The 22,461-nt window shown below is 41.6% G+C and overlaps 1 protein-coding gene and 1 pseudogene across 2 annotated transcripts in view; both read left to right on the forward strand.

The window, feature by feature from the left end:
* The window catches only part of Cacnb4 (calcium voltage-gated channel auxiliary subunit beta 4), a 276,637-nt gene that overhangs the window by 40,836 nt on the left and 213,340 nt on the right, over positions 1 to 22,461 (forward strand). The gene's annotated exons all lie outside the window — the stretch shown is intronic.
* LOC125350076 lies at positions 5,209 to 21,906 on the forward strand (annotated as a pseudogene).

A 22,461-nucleotide genomic window follows, 5' to 3' on the forward strand; every position in this document is an offset into this window, starting at 1 on the left:
GAGAGTGGTACACAGCACAAAAGGCTGCCTCTTACAAAAATCTCCCTCCTTTATGTCCCAGAGATTGTATTTGATTGTTGAGTCTCCCTGGCTTTTCTTAAAAACCTAGGTCAAGTCCTTCCTTGTGCATACCATGGAGAGCACCCATCACTCTCCTTGTTCCTAAGAGAGTAATCTATCTATAAGCAGCCCCAGAGAAGGTCTTAGATTTGCCTTTTTTGCTTTACAGGTGATGAAAAGGAATCCAGAAAAAAAATTAAAATGCATGATTCCAGGTCCTGGAACCAATGGGTTGAAAGGCTAGACTTGTATTCTCTGGATACAGGTCAGGGTCTGATGGGCCTGCAGGTCTAGCTTCCTGCTGACAGATCCTGGGGCAATCTGGAAAGAGAATGGGGTAAGAGAGGACACAGCTCACAAAGTGCCTGTCGTGCTGGTTTCCTCCACATCTACATACTTCTTGTCTCCTTTTTTCCCCTTTTATTGTCAAAATGAATTACAGAGGGGTTACAGTTTCATATGTAAGGCAGTGAGTACGTTTCTTTTTCAACTTGTTACTTCCTCCCTTATTTTACTTCTTGTCTTCTTTTAGCTGGGACATTGTGGTGGAGGCTGGTGGCTTTCCTGGGAAAGATTCTTGTGCTTTCTTGAAGGTTTTTCCAGGACCAGGATCCAACCCAGGCCATCTTGAGGAGGGGTGGGTGCGGTGGGGAGGAGCATTCACATGGTTTCTCATGATTGTGGGCAGTGGGCACCCCATTAGTTTTCCACTGGGGCTGAGAGTTTTAGGGGTATCTGGAGCTATTTCTTAGTTGTCACCTCCAGGGAGTGGTACTGGTATATAGTGGATAAGGACAGGGATGCTCTACACATTCTCCAACATCCAGCCCCATCTCACAAATGTCCATCTCCCCAAACATAGAACCTGCAGGCCTATAATATCAGGAGGGTTGAGATTAAAAAATTCTGGGGCTGGTAGGCATCTATCCTGAACAACAGGTCTCAAGATATCAAAAAGACATCTGCACTTCCATGTTTATCACTGCACAATTCACAATAGCCAAAATATGGAAACAACCCAGATGCCCCTCTACAGATGAGTGGATCCAAAAAATATGGTACCTATACACAATGGAATACTACATAGCGATTAGAAATGGGGAAATATTGGTATTCGCAGGGAAATGGTCAGAACTTGAACAAATAATGTTGAGCGAGACAAGCCTAGAACACAGAAAACAAAGGGGCATGATCTCCCTGATATATGACTGCTAAGGTGGGGGGAGGGGGAGACAGTAGAGACCAGGTCTGTGAAACCAAAAACTTCTTGTCAAATGGTATTTTCCACAGGTTTGGGTCAGCGACCTTACATTATGTAACTAAAACCAAACAACTACTCAACATAGAAAGGTCAAAAATAGACCTCTCAGTGAATCACAGTAGCTCAAAAGCTATGTATGATTATATAAGACAAGGATAAGCAAACTTTATTGTTGACGTTATATTTAAAGTCCTAGGTGAACTTCCCTTGGCGTATGCCATGTGACTACTGTATATGTTTTTGGTACACTGTGTATTGTATATATGTCTACGTGCTCTAGGGAAGGGAAAGAACAGGGTATAAGATATCACAGGAAATGTACACACTGCCCTCTTATGTAACTGTACCCCTTTTGCACAACACCTTGTCAAAAATTTAATTAATAAATTTAAAAAAAGGTAATTAAAAAAAAGAAATTCTGGGGCTGGGAATGTTGTCTTGAATGCATGAAGCCGGGGGTTCAATTCTTCAGTACCACATACATAGATAAAGCTGGAAGTAGCACTGTGGCAAGTGGTAAAGTGCTAGTGCCTTGAGCAAAAGAAGCTCAGAGATGGTGCCAAGGCCCTGAGTTCAAGCCTCAGGACTGGCAAAAAAAAACCAAACAAACAAAAGAAATTCTGTATAAGCTGGGCATGGGTGGCTCATGCCTGTAACTTAGCTACTCAGGAGGCTGAGATCTGAGACACACACACACACACACACACACACACACACACACACATACACACACGCACGCACGCATGCACACACCAAGAAACTCTGTATAACCTTAATCTCTTAACCTCTTCACAACAGAAGTTCAAAACGTGCAGCCCAGGTCAGTAAGAGCTTCCTAGCTTCAACACCTGAGGATAGCTTAGTAGTGAAGATCTAGGTAAGCTGCCTGAAATGATAACCTAGGATTTGGAGGTTAATTAACTTAATCTTTAAAAGCAAGGTTTGATGAAAAGCGGGAAGAATAATCTTCTCTCTTTCTTCATGTCTGCAGCCAAAGGAGCATGTCTTACCCATGCTCCATAGAGCTTTTGCTTTGGGGGCCTGCTAACACGGCAGAAATATGGACTGTCTTAGATGTAGTACTCCAGGAGATGAAATGCAGTGTTGAATAGATATAACTCTGCTGTCATGGGAGGTTAAATAATAAAGAAGGGAGCATGAGATTGAAAGGGAAGAGACTGGTTGTTGTTGTTGTTGTTGTTATTATTGGTGCTGGTACTGGGGATTGAATTTAGTCTCATGCTTGTTTAGCAAGTTCTGTGCCACTCAAGCCACTACCCAAAGCTCTTTTGTGCTTTTAGTTGTTGTTGTTGTTGTTTAGATAAAATCCATGTTTTTGCCTGGGTTAGTCTTGGATTATGATCTTCCTACCTCTACCTCCTGAGTAACTGGGATTACTGGCAAACAGCATCATGCCTGGCTCAAGGAAGATTTTTAAGGGGATAAAATAGGTTGACCTATTTGCAGCAGTCAAGTCAAAACCAACCACAGCTGCAGGGGGAAACAATTAATGGAAAGAAGATTCCCATTATACCTGTTATTTTGTGAAATTGTTCTAGGCTAAAGGTGTTTGCTTTAATATTTTAATTATTTAACCTCTTTTAATTTTGCAGAGTCTTGACATTTGTTTATGTTTATAACACACTGTCTTTCTCCAGGAGGGAGTTCTTGATGGTGTTGCTGCCTCTGCTCATGTCTGAGAAAATGGGTGCTTTGTGTTCTGAGACATTCTAGCTCCCCATGAATGGACAGTTCCTGTGGTATTAAAAGTACAGTTATATAATCTCAGTCTCTAGGTAAAAGAATTGAGATTTCCTTCCTTCTAACTCATTTCTCTTGTAGTCTATCAAAAAAAGCAAACTCAGATTCATCTGATTTCTTTATGTTTTGATCTGCTGTTTCCCCCCTCTATTATGAAAGATTCTCCCCCCACCCTCTACCATATTTGGGCTTGGACTTGGGCTTGGGAGGCCTGGGCCTCTTTTTTGTTCAAGGGTAGCACTCTACCACTTGAGCCACAGCTCCACTTCTGGCTTTTTGTGGTTAATTGGAGCTGAGAGTCTCACAGACATTTTTCCTACCGGAACTGGTTTTGAAAAGCCATCCCCAGATGTCATCCTCCTCAGTACCTAGGATTACAGGCCTGAGCCACTTGTGCCTGACTCAGAAGTTGTTTTTAAAGAAAAAAATTTCCTCTTCTTTTATTGGTTCTCAATTACTCTGAAGATCAAGACTTGTTGATTTCTAATTTGCCTTCATTTATGGGAACTTTTTATTCCCTTTATTTGAAACTTTCCCCAAACAACAACACCCTTCCAAACTGCGTGTTTTCTATGTTTATTCCCTCTCCAATGAGTCTGCAGGTCCTGATCAATGAATCCCTGCTAGTTGCAAGCCCTGTATTTGGAGCTGTGAGTGGTACCGCTGTTCCAGATGTACTAGAAATTCCTATAGGACCGGAAATTCCCAGTGTGTGTAGGACTGAAGGGTTGTTTCTCACCAGTCTGTAAGGCACACTGTGGATCCTCTTTGTTAATACATACCTGGTAAGAAATGTAAAAAAACAACAACATTAAGTTTACCATTTTAAAGTGTAAAATTCACTAGCACTGAGTATATTAACATGGTTGTAAAGCCATCACCACCTCCAATCTCCAGAACCTTTCATTCTCCCTTGTAGAAACTCTACACCCATTAAACACAAACTTTCTGTAAATTTGACTTTTCTAAGTATACATATAAGTGGGATCATGCAGCATCTGTCCTTTTATGTTTGTCTTATTTCACTTAGTATAATGTCATTAGGTTCATCCATTTTGCACCTACCATAGGACAAGATTTCCTTCCTGTTAAGGCTGAATGGTATTTCATCTCTATACATAGTCCACATGTTCTTTATTCATTAGTCCTGATGACTAAATTCATTTGTCCTGATGACTAAATAAAATATTATTTATGTGTGTGCATGTGTCTGTGTGGGGGTGTGTGTATCACCCTGTTGTAGGGCATCTGGGCTATCTCCATACCTTAGCTATGATGAACAGTGATGCAATGAACATGAGTGTATATGTGCACACCCATTTATCTTGACTTATAATTTTTTAAATATGATTTTATACCTTTGCTTTATATCTTTCACTCCACCCACTGTCTTATCCTGAAGACCATTTCTTCCCCTTCTCTTCTGACTCTTAGTTCAGTTCACTTGAGCAAACTTTTATTTTTATTTTGAGGTGCAAAGCATGGTTGAAATTAGAAGAAAATGGCCCTGGGTTGTCGTATTAGAGACAGAACCCATGATACCAGCTAGGTGAGCCAGGCTGGCAGCCTGCTGCGGCCACCAGGCTTCTAAAGCTGGTAAAGATGAGGGAAGGTCCCAGTTTCAGCTCCCGAATCTGGGCTGCGACCCTGGCCGGTCGGTTCACTTTTTACTTCCCCAATAAACCCATCCTTTTATCATCTTTTTGCTGGAGACTGAGTGGTGGACTCTAGGAGGAACCAGGAATCCCCTCCCTTTGTTGGGGGGCAGGTATGACTCCATTACACCCTCCAAAAAAGGAGATGGTTAAGGACTCTTCCTCGTCTGGGAACCAATGTTAAGAGGTTAGAAATGTTACCAGGTTTGAGGGAGGGAAGTCCCTGTCCCTCCAAGAGTCCACCACTCAGAGACAGTCTCAGGCAAAAAGGCGGATTTATTGGGAAAGCCTAAAGTGGACTGACCGGCCAGGGACACAGCACAGACTCGGGAGCTGAAACTACGCCAGTGAAAAGCGGGCTGACTGGCCAGGTACACAGTGTTGACTGCCACTGCTGCCACTGTGTCCCCCGAGCAGTCCTCAAATTAGGGTTTATAAAGGACTAACTGTTAAACCTTGTTTGAAGGAAGAATGTCTCTCAATCAATCTGTATATCCTAAAGAAAGTGAAGGAAAGAATTCAAATGTTGTAGACCCTAAACTGTCGGAAAGCCCCTTCAAAACTTGTGCTTAGCATCTCAAGAAGTTCTTCAGAAAGCTCAGCAAAGTGGGAGGTCAAAGTGTCTCCAATGTGGTGGTTCCCGGATGTTCTACTGCTACACGTGTTATGTCCCAGTCGAAAAAGTACCTACTGAACAAATTCCACTTGTGAAGCTACCTTGGAAGATTGACATTATTAAACATCCAAATGAAACTGATGGCAAAAGTACAGCTATACATGCAAAGCTCTTAGCACCTGAGTTTGTAAATATATACCCATACCCTTATATTCCAGAATATGAAGACCATCAAGTGGGACTTGTTTTTCCTGGACCCGAGTCTATATCAATATAAGATATTTCTTTTCATCTACAAAAACAAATTCAAAGTAAAGCTAGAGGCAGAAATGATCACCCCGAGAAGCAGTCTTTTAAACGCAAGAAAACTGAAGAGCAGGAGAGCTATGAGCTGAATGAGAGCAGAGGCACAACACTGAAAAAAATTATTTTCATACATAGACAGTACCTGGAACCAGACAAACAAAATATTCACTGATGAGCGACTGCAAGGGTGTTACAAGTTGAATTGAAAACCAGAAAAACTTGCTTTTGGCACCATCAGAAAGGAAAGCCAGACACTTTCCACTCCACGACTGAAGCCATTTATTACTTTCTAGTGGACTACCACACTGATGTATTAAAAGAGAAATATGAAGGACAATATGACAGTCTGTATTTTTGTATTATTTTATGTACTAGTTGATAGAGAATGCCAAATGCTCTGGAGGTAAGGAAGCAGCAAAACATCCATTAGTTAACAAGTCATCTGTCATTTTCTTTTCCTAAAATTAATAAACTTACAGTTGTGCTTTGTTTAAAAAAAAAAAAAGATGAGGGAAAACTCATTCCTGCCAGAGAGAATGGCCCAAGCGAAGGAGGTCAGATAGGATAGGAGATATTGGGAATGTTCAGAGTGTGTGTGTGTGTGTGTGTGTGTGTGTGTGTGTATGTGTGTGTGTGTGTGTGTGTGTGTGTGTGTGTGTGTACTGGAACTTGAACTCAGGACATGGCACTGTCCCTTAGCTTCTTTACTCAATCCTGACCCTTTACCACTTGAGTCGCAGCTCCACTTCTGGCTTTTGCTGGCTAGTTGAAGATAAGAGTCTTGTAGTTTTTCCTGCTCAAGATGGCTTTTAACCTTGATCCTTAGATCTCAGCCTCCCGAGTAGCGAGTATTACAGGCACCCACTTGGAATGTTCAGTTTTAAGTTGATTTTATTGTTTTCCTTTCTGTTATTAAAAATACTATTAATAAGCCCTATCCCTGAGAATGTTTGGGATTTTGTTTCTATAGTATATGTTTTAGATTTTATAGAGAAGTTTCACCTTAAAGATGTGTTTGAAAAGAAGTGCATTTTTATTTGATGTAATCTTAGATAATCGTACGTGGTTCAGAGATAAGTTTTCTTTTTTAGAATACTTTTATATCTTATGATTTTTCTAAGTAATTCTTTTAAACTAACAAAATCTGATTGAATCAAGTGTTTGTGAATCCTGGCTGGAAAAGAAGACATCTTATTAACAGTTTAATATTTGAAGAATGGTTATTGCTTAATTGAAAAGTTTAGTGTTTCAATTATGGGTAAATTTTGTTGACTAAACAAAAGAAACAAACGAATTCCAGATATTTTTGTACAAATATGTAAAATACCTCAAATGTGTGCATGCATGTGTACCTATGTGTGTATATGTATATATACACTTGTACATTCATTTTCTTTCTATTATCTGCTTTTTATTTTCTGTTATTTAGTATTAAATTCAGGGCCTCACACATAGGCAAGCACTTGATCACTGAGCTACACTACCAGCCTGTACACTTGTCATTATAAATGTGAAGGTAAAATAATTAACACCACTTTCTTCCAGAAGGGAGATCGTGATCACTTTGATTATCTGCTGTTAGCAGATGGCCACACATCTGAGCAGTAAATAATGTAGTAAATTTAGCTAATGATTCAAGTCAATGGTATTGCCAGTCTAGCTTGTTTGACCTCAGCCTGACTTCAGAGATGACGAAATCTAGACTGTTGGACTTTCAAAGGAAAACTCAGAGGGCTGAGAAATCCAGGTCCTGTCTTAATCAGGCCTAAACCAACAGGGCTGAGAAATATAGTCCAACCCACTAGAAACCACACACATGACAATGGCACCTGGGGAGGAGCAGATGGTGGGAGAACATGAAACTGGAAAACATACTTAGAGATCTTGCATGAAACCTTGCAGATGACCCCAGAAGCATTAGTAGATGACTCACAATCCCAGTAGCAAGTGGTTTAGCAAAGGAGCTTTTCCTTTGTAAAGCCATTGACCTGGGCATCAGGGTTGGGGAAGTAAAATTTCCTTCTAAAGCAGGACCTAACCCTTCCTAGCCATGTCTTTCTGATGAGGTCTAGAGGGAAGAATAGAAGACTGAACAGATTGCCGAAAGAGTTACTCTCTCACACCTTCAGCTAATATTTACTGAGTATTCTCATGTACCAGGCATTTGCCATCTACTGAGGATGTGGGCAAGATGAAGGCTCTGCCCTCATGGAGTCTGTGCTCTGATGGAATGAATAGGAATTAGTGTTAACGCTGCTTCTTCAACTTTGGGGTGACTATTCCTTCCAGTAATGCTGGGGAAAAATCACTATCTTTTAATCTCTTGGAAAAATCTTTCCCTATTTGATAGTTTTAGAAGAGCAAAGAAGAGTCATCTACAGAGGTTTCTAGATTCAGTCTTGTTCAGAAAGCCAGAGGATTACTGAAGGGAGGCTTCTAGCAGTATATTCTCCATGTCCTTTGGCTGTAGGCTCATTTTCAGATCCTATGTCTTCCTGCAAAGTCTCCATAGCCTGGTCTCATACAGGCTTTCACAGTGGTGATTTTATTCACTCTAATTCATAACCAGCAATCATTTCCCTGCAGAACTAGCTCTGGCCAATTCCTTACTTTCCTTGTTTCTCCTCATTGTCATATTTTCATTATTTTCTACTGGATTTAATCACTTGTGGCAAATTTAAATGGAAATTTATAGCTGCATTACAGATTGCCCTTTATTTCCTCCTAGAAATGTTTCCCTTGAGTACTCAGTTTATGCAACAAAAATACAATGATGACTTATAAATTCATGCTTTATTAAACAGATTCCTGAGCCTAAGAATAAAGCCCTATCTATGCAAAGGAATCTTCAGTGAAAAATTCTGAAGGGGAAAACAGTGGTGCTTTGGGATTAGCTAATGGGGAGGAGGAAATCATCTGTCTTTCTTAGTGTCTTGGAAACATTATGTTGAAAGCCAAGAGTTTGATGAGTGAGCACGAAAGCTCCCTCTGAGCTTGATAGCCTTGCCGTGCTCCTTCCCTGGAGTGCAGATTCTGCTCTGACTCACCTGAGGTCTCTGGCAGGCCGTGGGCAAGGATTACAAACTTGCTGAACTGCAGGGGTTGTTGAGGGCTTTGCCAAGATGACCCACATTGGGATTGGATCATAATGTAATTGTGATTATGTGAAAATTTTCTCACTAGGAAGTTGTCATGAGGGTACCAATTTGTTCCAAAGGAAATATCAGCTAGGGTTAATAATTACCATCATTTGGCACTGACAGCGCACACATTTGCATGGGAACAAAGGTTTATGTTTTTAGGTAAGATCTCAGTGTTTCACTAGTCATGAAAAATTCTCTGTGAATTTAATGAGCAGAAGGGAAAATCAGTGAAGTATAAAGTCTCATGTAGACAGGGTCTCATGTCCTTTGATGCTGTTCTCATCTGAGACAGTTTTGATCATAGAGATTTCTATATTTAAAGGTTGTTGGTGTTATTTGTTTTTAAGACAAAGAAGGCAGATACTGAGATAGGAGAATACTAAAGCTTCTCACACAGGTGTATAAAATCACGCTTTTAAGTTAGCATATATGATTATATATAGTACATTATAAATAATATAACATATCAGTATTATACTATATAACAATATGGTATATAATATGTAATATAATATGTAACATTATATAATATAATAGTATTATATGACATAATATGTAATATATATGAATATAATGTAATATTCATATATACATGCATATATATGGGTTACACCTCTTGCTATCTTTGCTACTGAAAAAACATCTACCTTATTTAATCAGAATAATGAGATATTTCATTTTAGCTCCAAAGAAAACTGGAGGTCATCACTTTATCACCAGGTAAAATTTTTGTAGAAATAGAATGTAGAATTTGAATTCATAGTTCATTTGGACATATGGTATATTAGTTGTGCTAAGATAATTAAGAAACTTTTGATCTTTGTAAACTCATTCTGACCTAAATGTGCAAAACATTCACATTGTTGAAGTATTATCATTTGTTCTATAGTTTTTATTGCAAATTCTTTTGAAAAGTAGATGTTATTTTTACATATTCAGGTCTAGTGCTTACTGCATGACTTTGAATATGTTTCTTAGGACTTAAGTAGTTTTCTCCAAGCTTTCCTCAGCTTGTGCAGAATCATAAGGAAATTCTGCATTTCTGTAGTCACTCTAGTCCCACCCCACTCCCTTGCTCTGCCTACCTGCCATACTGTGCTACGCAGCTTTCTACTTGCTGTAACAAAGTGCATGGGATACTTAACTTCTAGGGAGAAGTTATTTATTTTGGCACACAGTTTTGGAAGTTCCAGTTTGATACTGATTGGCCCCATTGCTTTGGGGTTGGAACTAAGGCAGGAGCAAAACTGACTACATCAGGAGCCAGAGTGTAAAAGAGAAAGAAGAAGGGGTGAGATGTTTACAGTTTGCTCTGAGAGCATGTTGCCAGTAGCCTAAGGATCTCTCCCTAGGCCTCACCTCTTGAAGATTCTATCACCCACTAAAAGTGCAGTCCAGTATCTCCCACATAGGTTTTTCAGGGGACATTGCAGGTCCAAACTTGTAGTACTTGCTTAGAGAGATCAACTAGTTGTTTTCATTAAGAGACAAGGAATCACAAAACAAGGTTCTTTATCAGCACAGAGCAAGCAATATAGATGGAAGGCAAAACCTGTGTAAAAACTACTGTATGGCTCCTTATGTATTTTGGGCAAGTGAACCTGTTCATAGGGTAGGAGCCAAGTGTGGCTGCTGCATGAGGCTCCCAAGTGGGAGGCCAGCCTGGGCTGTATAGTGAGACCCCACCTCAACAAAACACAAGAGGTGCCTATACTTACATATGAAAATAGAACAATGAAATTTGTTATAACTGTTTGTTAAGGGGTATAGAAGAGATAAGAAAGTGATAGAGGTAGTAATGTTGATCAAAGTTCATTATGTGCATGTATGGAAATACTTCACTGAAACTCCATTGCACAGTCAATAGACACTAATGAAGTGGTGGGGGAGCAGTGTAGGCTTTTTGCAAGGCTGGTTAAGGAAATTGGCTATGGACAATAAGATTTGCAACAGCTGTATCAGAAAGCTTTGTTTCTCGTTTTTAAAAAACAATACAAGGGAGGCCAGAAGTGATGCTGTGGCTCAAGTGGCAGAGTGCTAGCCTTGAGCAAAAAGAAGCCAGGGACAGTGCTCAGGCCCTGAGTCCAAGCCCCAGGACTAGCCAAAAACAAACAAACAAACAATACAAGGAAATGTTAGCTTGTAGAACTGAGCTATTAAACATGAACATTTAATTATTCCCATAGAAACTAAACAAAGAGTAACCTAAGTCCTGAAGTATTCTTCTATTTGTTCAGAGCTATGGACAGTGAGTGGCAGTGTCACCCCTGGTAGTGGCTGGAGTGCCTCATTCTCTTGGAGGGAGGACCTACAGGCCTGGGAAGAAAGAGCATGAGGGCTTCTTTTCTACTCAGCACCCTAGTTTGGGAGGCAGGAGGCAGGAGGCAGGAGCCCACAGCCCACAGCCCACAGCCCACAGCCCACAGCCCACAGTTCCTCTACTCGACCTGTGTGACTTTAGCCACACACCAGCGCTGGGGAGGGCCCCTGACCTCTTGTGTTCTCCCCAGTCTCCTGCTTCAGAAGTCCTTGAGAATGACTTGAGCTTGTAGCATATCCTGCATTGATTGCCTGAGTCTTTTGTGGAGAGACATTTGAGAATGAACTCAAGCTGGCATTTACTGTTAATGAGCTGTTAATGGAGATGTTGGACCATGGTAAATGACCAGCTGGGCGAGGAGAGCCTTTTTTCTTTTTACCTCCAGCTGCTCCCTTACACCTATCTACTTAGATCTCGGGGCTGATCTGGGCTGAAGCATACGCCTCCCATCTATGTGCTCATCATCTCTGCTGAACACATTCATTATGTGCAATCAGGCCATTGTGACTGCAGGCCAGGCATCAGTCAAGAAGTATTTGGAAACCTTCAGTCTTTTGGGTCCATTAGGCCTGAAAGCAAGCTGGAGAGCTTGGAAAGGAGTTGGGAGGGCCGTTCCTCTGTTCCCAGTAACATAGGCAGACTTTGGTGTGTGGTTTAGCTGACCTCAGAATTACAAGCTTACTGCACTTGAAGATGGCGTTTTCATGGCCGGATAGCATCCTTGATGCTTTGAAGAATAAACATAAACAGTAGGTTTTTGACATGGATTTCTCTGCAGGCAAAGCCCCTCTCATTCTGTCTGGTTTCCCTGGCTACTGTGAATGTTGAGCCAATTTCCTGGGCTTTGCATTTTGTTCTGACCTCTGCTGGGATTTTTCCTTTTGCATCCAGCTGTTGAAGCCTGGCTCTATCTCCCTGCAGGTTGGGGCTCTGCCAGTGCCCTGCTACTGTAGCATTTCGCAGGCAGCTCCAAGGAAGGGAGCAAGCAGGAGCCCTGCAGGCTTGTTCAGGTCTTGGTTGTAGAGTGGCTGCCCCGGTTCATTTTCAACCAACTGAGAGGACAGAGATTGCTCTGCTGGTACAGTTTGTCCCTTTAGTTCTCAGGGAATTCCTAGCTGCCTGTCACATTTCTCTCTTACAAGCATCTCCAGGATGAGGCAGGCACCATTCTCAAGGCAGAGCCTGTAGCACAGGAAACAGGTGCTTTTGATCAAAGTGAGGAGAAGCATCCACAGGAATCAGGTCATTCACATGTTAATGGAATCTTTGCCAAGACTGTCTCTCTTTTGCTTTGAAATATTCTAAAACAAGAAGTCAGATGCTTAGCATGTGAGGAGCTAAGACTGTAGTAGATTTAAGAACAGCGCAATTCTTCTGTGATGTCCACAGACATTGCATTAGGCAAGATTAAGGTTTAGCCCAGGAAGGATTGTTTTAAAGACTCAATTTTTGAATCAGTAAGATGCAGGATGCTACCCAGGCACGTTCTTGGATTCCTATAGAAGAGAAAGAGCCTTCATTTCTTACTAGGGGTTAGCATAGGTGTACTACTGTAACTTTCGAGCACTCTTTAAAGTAGACAAAGAAAGTGTCATTTTTGTTCAAACCAAGACTTACAGATCTGTCCAAGATGGTAACAAATCAGAAGTGGAGGGAATAAGACCCGAAGTAAGCACGGGGAGCTTGCTGTGTCCTTACATTAGTACTCTGCAGCCAAAATTGTGCAGTGTGGTCCACGTGCGCCATCTAGTGGCTACCATGGACAAATGTTTTGAGATAGAAACAAGCTTTTTGAAACCTCTGTAGCTGCTTTTTAGTTCCTGACATGCTCAGTATTAGTTAGGTTTAACTTTTTGAAGAGTTCTTTTTTTTTTTTTGGACCTAGGGCTTGAACTCAGGACATTGGCACTGTCCCTGAGCCTCTTTTTACTCAAGGCTAGCACTCTACCACTTGAACCACAGTATTACTTCTGTTTTTTTTTTTCTTCTTTTTTTCTTTTTTTCTGACTAGTTTATTGGAGATAATAGTCTCCTGCACTTTCCTGTCCGGGCTGGCTTTGAACCATGGTCCTCAGATCTCACCCTCCTGAGTAGCTAGGATTACAAGCATAAATCACTGGCACCTGGCTAAAGCGTTCTTATAACAGAGGATAATTTCCTCACAGTGACACCAGAAAGTTAAGCCAAAACTTTGCCATCAGTCTTTCAGCCCTGGTGCAGAAAGGTGGCTAATTTGAGAGCAGGCCAGGCAGGTAAGAACCTACCTCCAAAGCAAAATGCAAAAGACTAGTGGCATAAATCCAGTGGCAGAGCATTGCCTAGAATGCTTGAGGCACTGGGTTCAGTCATCAGTGACACACACACACACACACACACACACACACACACACACACAGAGTGTGGTGTTGTTTAATCAGTTTTGACATTTCATTTTTAGCGGGACTGGCAGCAGACTGAAGATACCTAGAGGGTAGTGACAGTCCTGGAAACAGCAAAGCGTTGGTAGTGAATAAAGTCACCCTTGTTGTTAAATGAATAAACTTCCTATTTCCTAGTCCTTTACATTTTGATTTTAAGGTAGATTCTTGCTACTTTTACCTGGACTGTCCTTGAGCTAGCAGTCTTCCTGTCTTTGCCTCCAGAGTGGTTGAGATGATAGATATGTGCCATCATGCCTGGTTCACAACAGCATGTATTAAAGAAAAGGAGAGTAAGAGGGAAATTCTCTTGGTCATAACTTCTTTTCCTTGCCCTGAGGTTAGCTGTGTTTGGAAGTGTTGTGGAGGACACTGCTGCAGAAAGTAGCAGCCCCCTTTAAAATGCTAGCTCTTGGTCTTCTAAAGCCACACACTCCCCATCCCCTCCTGCGCGCTAGTACTGGAATTTGAACTCAGGACCAGGACACTGTCCTTTTGCCTTTTTTCCACTCAAGGCTGCTGATCTTAGTACTTGAGCCACAGTACCACTTTTGGCTTTTTGTGGTTATTTGGAGATAAAAGTCTTGTCCCAGGTGGCTTTGGACCTTGATCTTAGATCTCAGCCTCTTGCATAGCTCAGATGATAGGCATAAGCCACTGGTGCGGCTAACCACACTGTTTTATCACAAGGAGCTGCCCCCTTGTGCTCAGGGGCAGAGCACAGGCTTAGCAAAAGTGAAGCCCTGGCTTCAAGGCCCAGTATCTAAATGAACACACAAAGGGCCTTAGTCACTAATTCACATGAAAGCATTGAGTGAAAGCTGACATTTGTGTGATTGTTTTTAAGACAGGGTTTTGTGTTTTTTTCCTTTCAAGACAAGTTGATCTGCCCTTTCTAGGGTAAGATGGCTTACAATAAAGATAGGAGACAGGATTGGGCAGTGAGGTTAGCTTGCTCTTGCACGTGCCACATTGTCCTTGCTCTTATTTCCCCTATCATGTGGCCTCGCCTGTCAGTGGATGGCCCTAATGGAGGCTTCAGGAGCCTTCAGTCCATTAAGTGTTGCCAGTCCCTGTCTCCACCCCTCCTTTCCCTGCAGATCTCTGCTGCCCAGCAGGGAGGCATTTTGAAGACCTGCTTTGCCATACATCACTTCGTTTGGGGTTTTAATTTAAAATGAAATTTAAATGGACCAACCCAGTGCATTCTGATAGTTGGGAGACAAGTAATAAGGTAAAAGTCATTCTGAGTCCATCTTGCACTTAGTCTGACAGATTTTATTTGCAAGATCTGCCCGTTAGTGAAGGAGCAATGCTCTCTCTCTTTTTTAACCCTCATGCATAAGGAGCCACTAAAGTTTATTTTTGTTCCCAGGTGTTAGGAAACGGGGATTAAAAATAGTTTGTGACCCAGACACGTTGAGGAAAAAAAAAGAGTTCCTGTCTATATCAGTTGCTGATTACCTGTATCCTTTTAACAAGCAAGGGAAATATCTATTACCTAAGAACTAAAAGAGTGAATGATTCTATTTAGGGAAACTTGAGATATCAGGGCAGTACAAGAGGACTTGCTGAAGGGCGAAAGCTCACACTTGGTTTTGCTCTGTTTCATATGACTTGTCTCATAGCTCTCCCCTCCTTCCTCTTATCTCCAACAGCTAAATGTTGTGCCAGGCTGTTTAGAACTTTCTAGATGGAGGAGGAATGTTTTTATTCTCCCCAAATTTGGCTCTTTGGTCGTTTGAGACTATACCATCTGTGCAGGAAGATTTATAAAAAGATGTCATAGGACTTGGGGGCCTGTTTCTTTTTTGGAGATGGTATTTTCCATACCACAGTGAGTCTGTCTCTTGCCTTCTGGAAATGGCAGCTGATGATAGGGTAGAAACCTCTCGTGCTACAAAGGCAGCTGAGGACTACCATGAGACCTTGGGAGACCGAACTGCAAGGTATCCAGGCAACTGGCTGCTGGGCCAAAGAAGCTGAATTTGCCATTGTAGCATGCTGAACTCAACCCAACCCCTATTGCCCTTCCTTTTGCTCTCAACAGCCCACAGACCATACTAGGGGGTGGGTTTAACCAAAGGGTTCTGTCTGGTCTTTTGCAAAAAACACTTGTCAGCATACTTCTAAGCCAGCCTCTACCCTCTTCCGTGGTCCTTTCTTATTTAACCAGCCATGTCAGCCTTCTTTCTATCCCTCAAATAGGCCAAGTGAAGGCCCACCTCAGGGCATTCCCCTTGTCTGTTCTTCCTGTTTGGCATGCGGTTCTCTAGGTTTTTGTCTGGCTCCCTCCTCATTCAGGACTAAACAGAAGTATAACCTCAGCAGAGGGCTTTTGCACACCAGCTTGCTTATTTCACAGTTACTTTTTTCTCTCTTCCCATGCTACAGTTCTCAGTACTAGAAAGCACCTTAGATGCTCCTTAAAAGCAGAGCCTCTAGTGTGTCAATCCTTAGACGTAGGACTCTCTTGTCTCCCCAATGTACTTGCTGAATACATCGTGTTTACCCTTTCCTGTCCAGGGTCTTTGCCCCTCCTTCTTTCTCTTTTATTTTCTTTCTCTCCATTCTCTTTTTATTTGAAGTGCTGGAGATGGAGCCCAGAGCCTTGCGCATGCTTGATAAGTGCTCTGTCACCGAGTTATACCTCTAGCCCCTGTCCATTTCCCCTCCATCTTGTGGGGAGGCTGGCCTGAAATACTACATCAATGGACCTCCATGCCTCAGGCTTCTGCTTCTGGTGAGGTTGGGTCAATGGTGAGAAAGGAGAGCAGGAGAGGAGCTGTGGTCAGTGCTAGACCTCAACCTTGTCCCAGCACAAGGCCTTCTCTCCATCGTAGCTACCCTCTCCACACTGCCATGCTCTTCTGTTTGTGTACTCACACCATTTCCATGCCTGCTGTATGTAGTTAGGGTGTTCCTGGGTCAGTATTACTTCCCATTTGGTTCCATAAGCCCTTCTCCTACATTCATAAAAAAGTATGAGATCAAATGATCAATAAATTCATGTATTGATCAATACACTTATTGATCAGTGTACCTGTGGAGTTTGGACTTTGATGATTGTTTTGAACCGCATCTTTGTCCTTTGCATGACTTACTGCCTTCCCTTATATCTGAGACATTCTTAGACGACCCTGGAAGAACCGATGTCAGCCCACTGCAGAGATAACCTATAGACTGCACGGGGTTCAATTCAGTTCTTGCCCTCCCCAACTCTTCTTATTTCAAACTTCCTCCTCGTCAGGACTTTGCTGTTGTTCCTGGCGCTGGCTACAGCATCCTGGCCTGAGACAGCTCTAAGGTCTCCAGAGCCAGCCTTAGCCAGCAGGGGTAGAATCCCTATTAAGGCCTTGCTGGCTTCTTAGTCACATTTCATATCATGTCATGCATTTGCATGTCTTTTACAGAACTGGGGATTGATTCCAGGTAAATGTTAGGTAAATGCCACTTTAGCCACATACTTTAGTCCTTTGGTTTATATTTTGTTCTTGAGACAGAGTCTCCTTGTCTTTATTGGGGCTAGATTTGAACTTGAGATTGTCCTGCCTCTGCCTCTTTATTGGCTTAGATTACAGGTCTGTACCACCCTACTGAACTCATGAAGATGTTTTATGAGGTTTTGCTGTTCTTGTTGGGCATCTCATGAGAAACATAGCCCCATGGGCGAAAAGGAGAAGCCAGCCATTGAGGGGAACTTGAAATCTCAGCCAACAGGATTTAAACCCGAGGTCAGCTTGTGGGCAGGGTTCATTCTCTAGCAAAGAGATATTGTTTGAAAATGTTGGTTAAAAGCCTCCATGTTATAAATAAAATTGTGATAAGCCATATGTACATGCTCCCAAATTATAAAGTGTTTGGCAAATTTATATATATGTACATATATATGGATATCCTTACATATTTCAGAGAAATGGAAGTGAACTCTGTAGAATAAACTTCATGTCTATGCTAAACATTACATCTGCATAATATATTTTGAACCAGCTATCTTTGTATTAGCCCATAATATTTCAGTTCAGTGAATTTTAATAGAATAAATATTTATGAGATGAGTTTAATTTTAAAGCTTTAAATAAATATTGGTTAAGTCAAACCTAGCTTTTTCTTTCTGGTCTTGGGGCTTGAACCTAGGCCCTGGTCACTGTTCCCAGGCTTCTTCTGCTCAAGGCAAATACTCTGCCACTTGAGCACAGTGCTACTTTGAGTAAGAGTCTCCCAGACTTTCTTGCTTGGGCTGGCTCTGAACTGCAGTCCTCAGATCTCAGCCTCTTAAAGAGCTAGGATTACAGCTGTGAGCCACTGGTGCCTGGTAACCCTAGGAATTTTGAATTTGTGAATTTTCAATTTACTAGAAATGTTTCTTAAATTGTCTATATTTTTTGAAGCTATTAATCTGTGTTTTCCTCCTTGGAAAACTAAAATAAAAAATTAAAAGCAGGCATTTAGCTGAACAGATTTTTCTTGATTACTATAAATCCATCAGAACAGAAATAATATACTTTGTAAGGATTCTTATGACACTAGGAGGTCATTGAAGTGATGTAAGGTACCATAATGTTATCCTTACCTGGTAAATATTTTCTCCTGGAATTAATTAGTTTGGAAATATAATTTATAGCCTAATACATGTGTTATCCTATTTTAATGGGTAAAATATATTTTTATCTTTTGAATAATGAGATTATAAATTTTGAGAGAATCACTTTCAATATCCTTTTACTTAATAGCAGCACCTCTTGGGCTACTAGCAGTAGTAAATGTAGTAATTCAATCCTTAAACGTCTTTTGGAGTGATAAACTTTAAACAGCTGCAGTCTTGGTCTCTAGAATTTATTGAACCATAGACTGCCCTTAAGCCAGAGAAGAAGAGTGGAGACAAGAGGGAACAGAGGACCAAACATAATAAATAGGAGACATAACCCTTCTTTCAGGAGTGTATAGTCTTAATATATGTGTGGGAAAGGTTTGAGCCATTTAAATACTAAATGAATACTTACAAATAAAGGCTTTATACAAGTGAGACTGATTTAAAAATTGTTATGTTTAATTTATTTTCCAGGGGGTTTCTATTACAGAAGATCATGCACCCTGTTTTAGTAATGCTAATTACTCATGTAGCAGAGTCTCAATTAGATAGAGGGGATGAACCTATGGGTCTAATTCCAGGGGGAAAAATTGCCAAGTGACTTAAAAACTGTCTAAGCTAATTTAATTCAAACAGTGGTTTATTCAGTAAGACTCAGATGATAAAAAAAAAAGTGGCCAAGTCTTTTTAACTTGTCAAAATGGGATAGAGAGCTGGTCATTGGTGGCTCATGCTTGTAATTCCAGCCGCTACTCAGAAGACTGACACCTGAGGATTGAAGTTTGAAACAAGCCTGGGTAGAAAAGTCTGAGAGACACTATCTGTAATTAATGAACAAAAATGCTAGACAGGGAGTGGTAGAGCACCAGCTAGCAGGAAACCAATTGGATGAAATAATGAGGCCCTGAGTTTAAGTCCTGGAACAAGCATGTGCATACAAGTGTGCACACATACGACATTTAGAGAAGTTGTGTAGTGTATCAGATCCAGAGTCAAGTTTCTCATGTTCAAATTTGGGTGCTTTTGACTGATGCTCACCTACTTAGTGGTATTGTAAGGACTGAATTAAAACGTGTAAACTGGGGAGTTGAGTATCAGAGCTTACTATTTGACCTATTTACTAGTCTTGCAGCAGGAACCCCAAAGCACGCTTTTAAGATGGGCAGATATAAAGTACTTTGAGACCCTTTTCAGTAAGAGAAAATTCATTAAATAGAAAAGTATTTAGAGTTTGGGATTCCATTTTAATAAAAATGACATTTTTGCTCAAGGATGGCACTCTACTACTTGAGCCACACCTTCACTTCCAGCTTTTGGTGGTTACTAAGGCTTAGGTGCTGGCTTCAAACTGTAATCCTCTCAGCCTCCTGAGTAGCTAGGATTTCAGGCATGAAGGTGAAATTTCAGGCATGAGGTCTCTGCTTGTGTCTGTATTTCGAAACTGTTACATAAGGCAGTTTTAACAGAATATCTGGACAATCAGAGTTGGTTATGTACCTCTCCTTCCTTTCCTGTCCCACTTTCTTGCTCTGTCCCTTCTCCCCACATGAAGAATGCAGACACTCCAATCATACAGGCCCTGCTGCACCTTGTTCTTTCCTGCATAGGAAGTGAGGGAGTTTGCTCTGTTCCCAGGGAGGCTGGAAGTAAGCTATGGAGCTGCAAGGCTTGAACCCTCAGCTTCTCAGGACCAGTACCACGATGCCATGACCTCTTTTAGATACAACAGGGAGGGCAGATTTCTAGCAAGGGAATGACATGCCAATTTTGAAAAATGGATAATTACTGAAGCATCCATCTATGTTCAGCCTAGTGCTGTACTATTAATTCCAGGTTTCTCCCAGGGCCCCTGTGGACTCTCCACTCACTCCCTGAAAGCCTTCAGAAATCTACGGGTAAGTTTCCAGGAAGGTCACAAAGAGCCAATCCTCAGCTACTTAGCAAGTCCTGGGCAACTCTGACCTGCCTTCCTCCCCCAGGTTGTGTCCCCCCAGGAGGTTACTCAGGGACAGCAGCACAAGAGAGACAGAACCTGTCCATAGTCGATCATGTGATAAAAAAAAAAATCTCCACTCACCCATGTGCTCTCTCATCTCTGTGTTCCAGATTTCTAGTTTATGGAATGTTCTCTTACCAATCTGAGCTCCATGTCACATAGAACAGGTGACTGCAGTTTAAGTCACACTTCACCCTCCTACTTTTATACTGTCCTTAAATTCATTGTCATTATCAAACCTCATCTCTATTACACATTCACATTGAATAATTTGTGAAGTGTCATTTGTAAGGTGAACAGAGATCCCCCCAGGAGTAATGGGTGTACCCGGATGGAGAGTGTTGGATGCTTACCATGAGGCATTCTGGGCAGACCATCAGCCTCCATCTTGCAGGCCTCTTTTTCTCTCTGGCAGGAAGTTGTGTAAGCTTGTTGGTACCATGCAGTAGTTCCTGTTTGCCCCACACATCTTGGACTGCTTGTGCCCACTTCCTTGTTGCTGCCTTATGTTTTACTAAGGCTGTGTTGTGATCAAACCACCTCCCCCAGCTTGTTTGGACATTGGTGTCAACCTCAGAAGGTGACCAGTGCTCCTCAGAATTGCCTCTTCTTGAACTCGGGTTTCAAGACTCTGTATGGAGTGTGCCTTTTTCCATAATTTCTTCTTATCATCATACCACGTGCCTATGGTAGCCATTGCAGGTGGCCATCACAAAGTGGGATAGACAGGGCAGATTATATTACAGAGATTCTCCACTCACGGATTTGCAGGGTGAGAAGCCTGGCTGATTCCATGTCTCATGAGGGCCATGTTTCTGGTTTACAGATAGTGTGTTCTCATTTTGTTCTTACTTAGTGGAAATGGTAAGGGTCTCTTTCAGGCTTCATTGAGAAAGACCCTGAATCCATCACGAGGGTTTAACTCTCAGGTCTTAGGCCCTGTTTCTTAGTATCATCCCCTCCCAGTTAGGATTTGGAAGTATGGATTTTGAGGGATACAAACATTCTTGCTGGCTTGTAGGTTTCCTTCTCCTTTTTTGCTTTGCCCCCACATGGCAGAGTAGGCTATAGATCCTTTCTCTTCCCATGAGGTTATTAATTTCAGAGGGCATATTTTATGAAGTCATCTAAACTTGATTACCTCACAAAGGGCCCACTTCAACATACCATCACATTGCAGGTTAGGGTTGAACACATGAAGCGTGTGTGTGTGTGTGTGTGTGTGTGTGTGTGTGTGTGTGTGTGTGTGTAGGGGCAACACAGTGCAGTAAAAAATAATGATTTTTAGTTTTTTTTCAAAGTTACGTAGAAGCACCATCCTATCGGAGTTCTTGAGCAAATTCTTTCCTTAATATTCCTTTCCTAGCACTTGCATACAACAAGAATAGCTGGAGCATTTTTATGCGTGTCTTTAACAAATTTATTTTTTGCTGGCATCTGCTTGTGTGAGCTCCCTGTTGCTTGTTAGGTTTTAAGCCCAAGGTGCAAGGTTGTCTTCCTCCTTTTCCTGTGACTTCCCCAAGTCTCAGTGCAAGCTGTTCACCACACAGTTACACATGAAATATTTTTGACCAACAGATTGCTCATTTAGTTAATCTTGGTCAGATGCCAAGGGGAAAATTAATACTCTCTTCTGCTTCTTTCTCAGGAAGATGAACACAAATGCTGTGCTAATATACATTGCATCATTGTTGTCAAAGGATTCCATCATTATTTGGAAACTATGAGGTTGGGTGTTGAAAGGTGCACTGATGAGTCATCTGTCTGCAGGCTACAGTAGAACTGGTTAGGTGAAAGAACAACCAGGCTTGTGCTGTTCTGTGTTATTGAAAGGCAGGCATCACTGAGTATTGGGAGAAAGCAAACTCATGCAGAGTGTGTGTACACTTGGGCCATGGTAAAGTGCTGGCTCCCATTCTAGCACCTGTTGCATGTTTCTTTCCTTAATATTCCTTTCCTAGTACTTGCATACAACAAGAATAACTGGAGCATTTTTATGTGTGTCTTTAACATATTTATTTTTTAAATTTTTGTTTATATAGCTCTTCCCAAGTGTCAGTATTGTTGGTGTAGAGGTTACAAGAACTGTAAGCAACTCAGTAATCCTCTGGTTCAATATTCAGCATGCAAATCCTGGAATTCCAAGTCCTGATTTATTTCTTTCATTTGGAAGGGATTGTGGACTGTACCTTCATTCACTTTTCTCATGCTGTTCCTTCATTTAGGCCTTTGCTCAATGGCCCTTGTCTGTGGTTGCCCTCTGCAAATGGGGAATCAACTGGTCACTGGAAATTTGGTTCTGGTGATGAAGTTTACCCCTTTCCTCCTGAGGTAG

Source organism: Perognathus longimembris, chromosome 4 (genome assembly GCF_023159225.1).
Source record: "Perognathus longimembris pacificus isolate PPM17 chromosome 4, ASM2315922v1, whole genome shotgun sequence".
NCBI classification, from domain to species: Eukaryota; Metazoa; Chordata; class Mammalia; order Rodentia; family Heteromyidae; genus Perognathus; species Perognathus longimembris.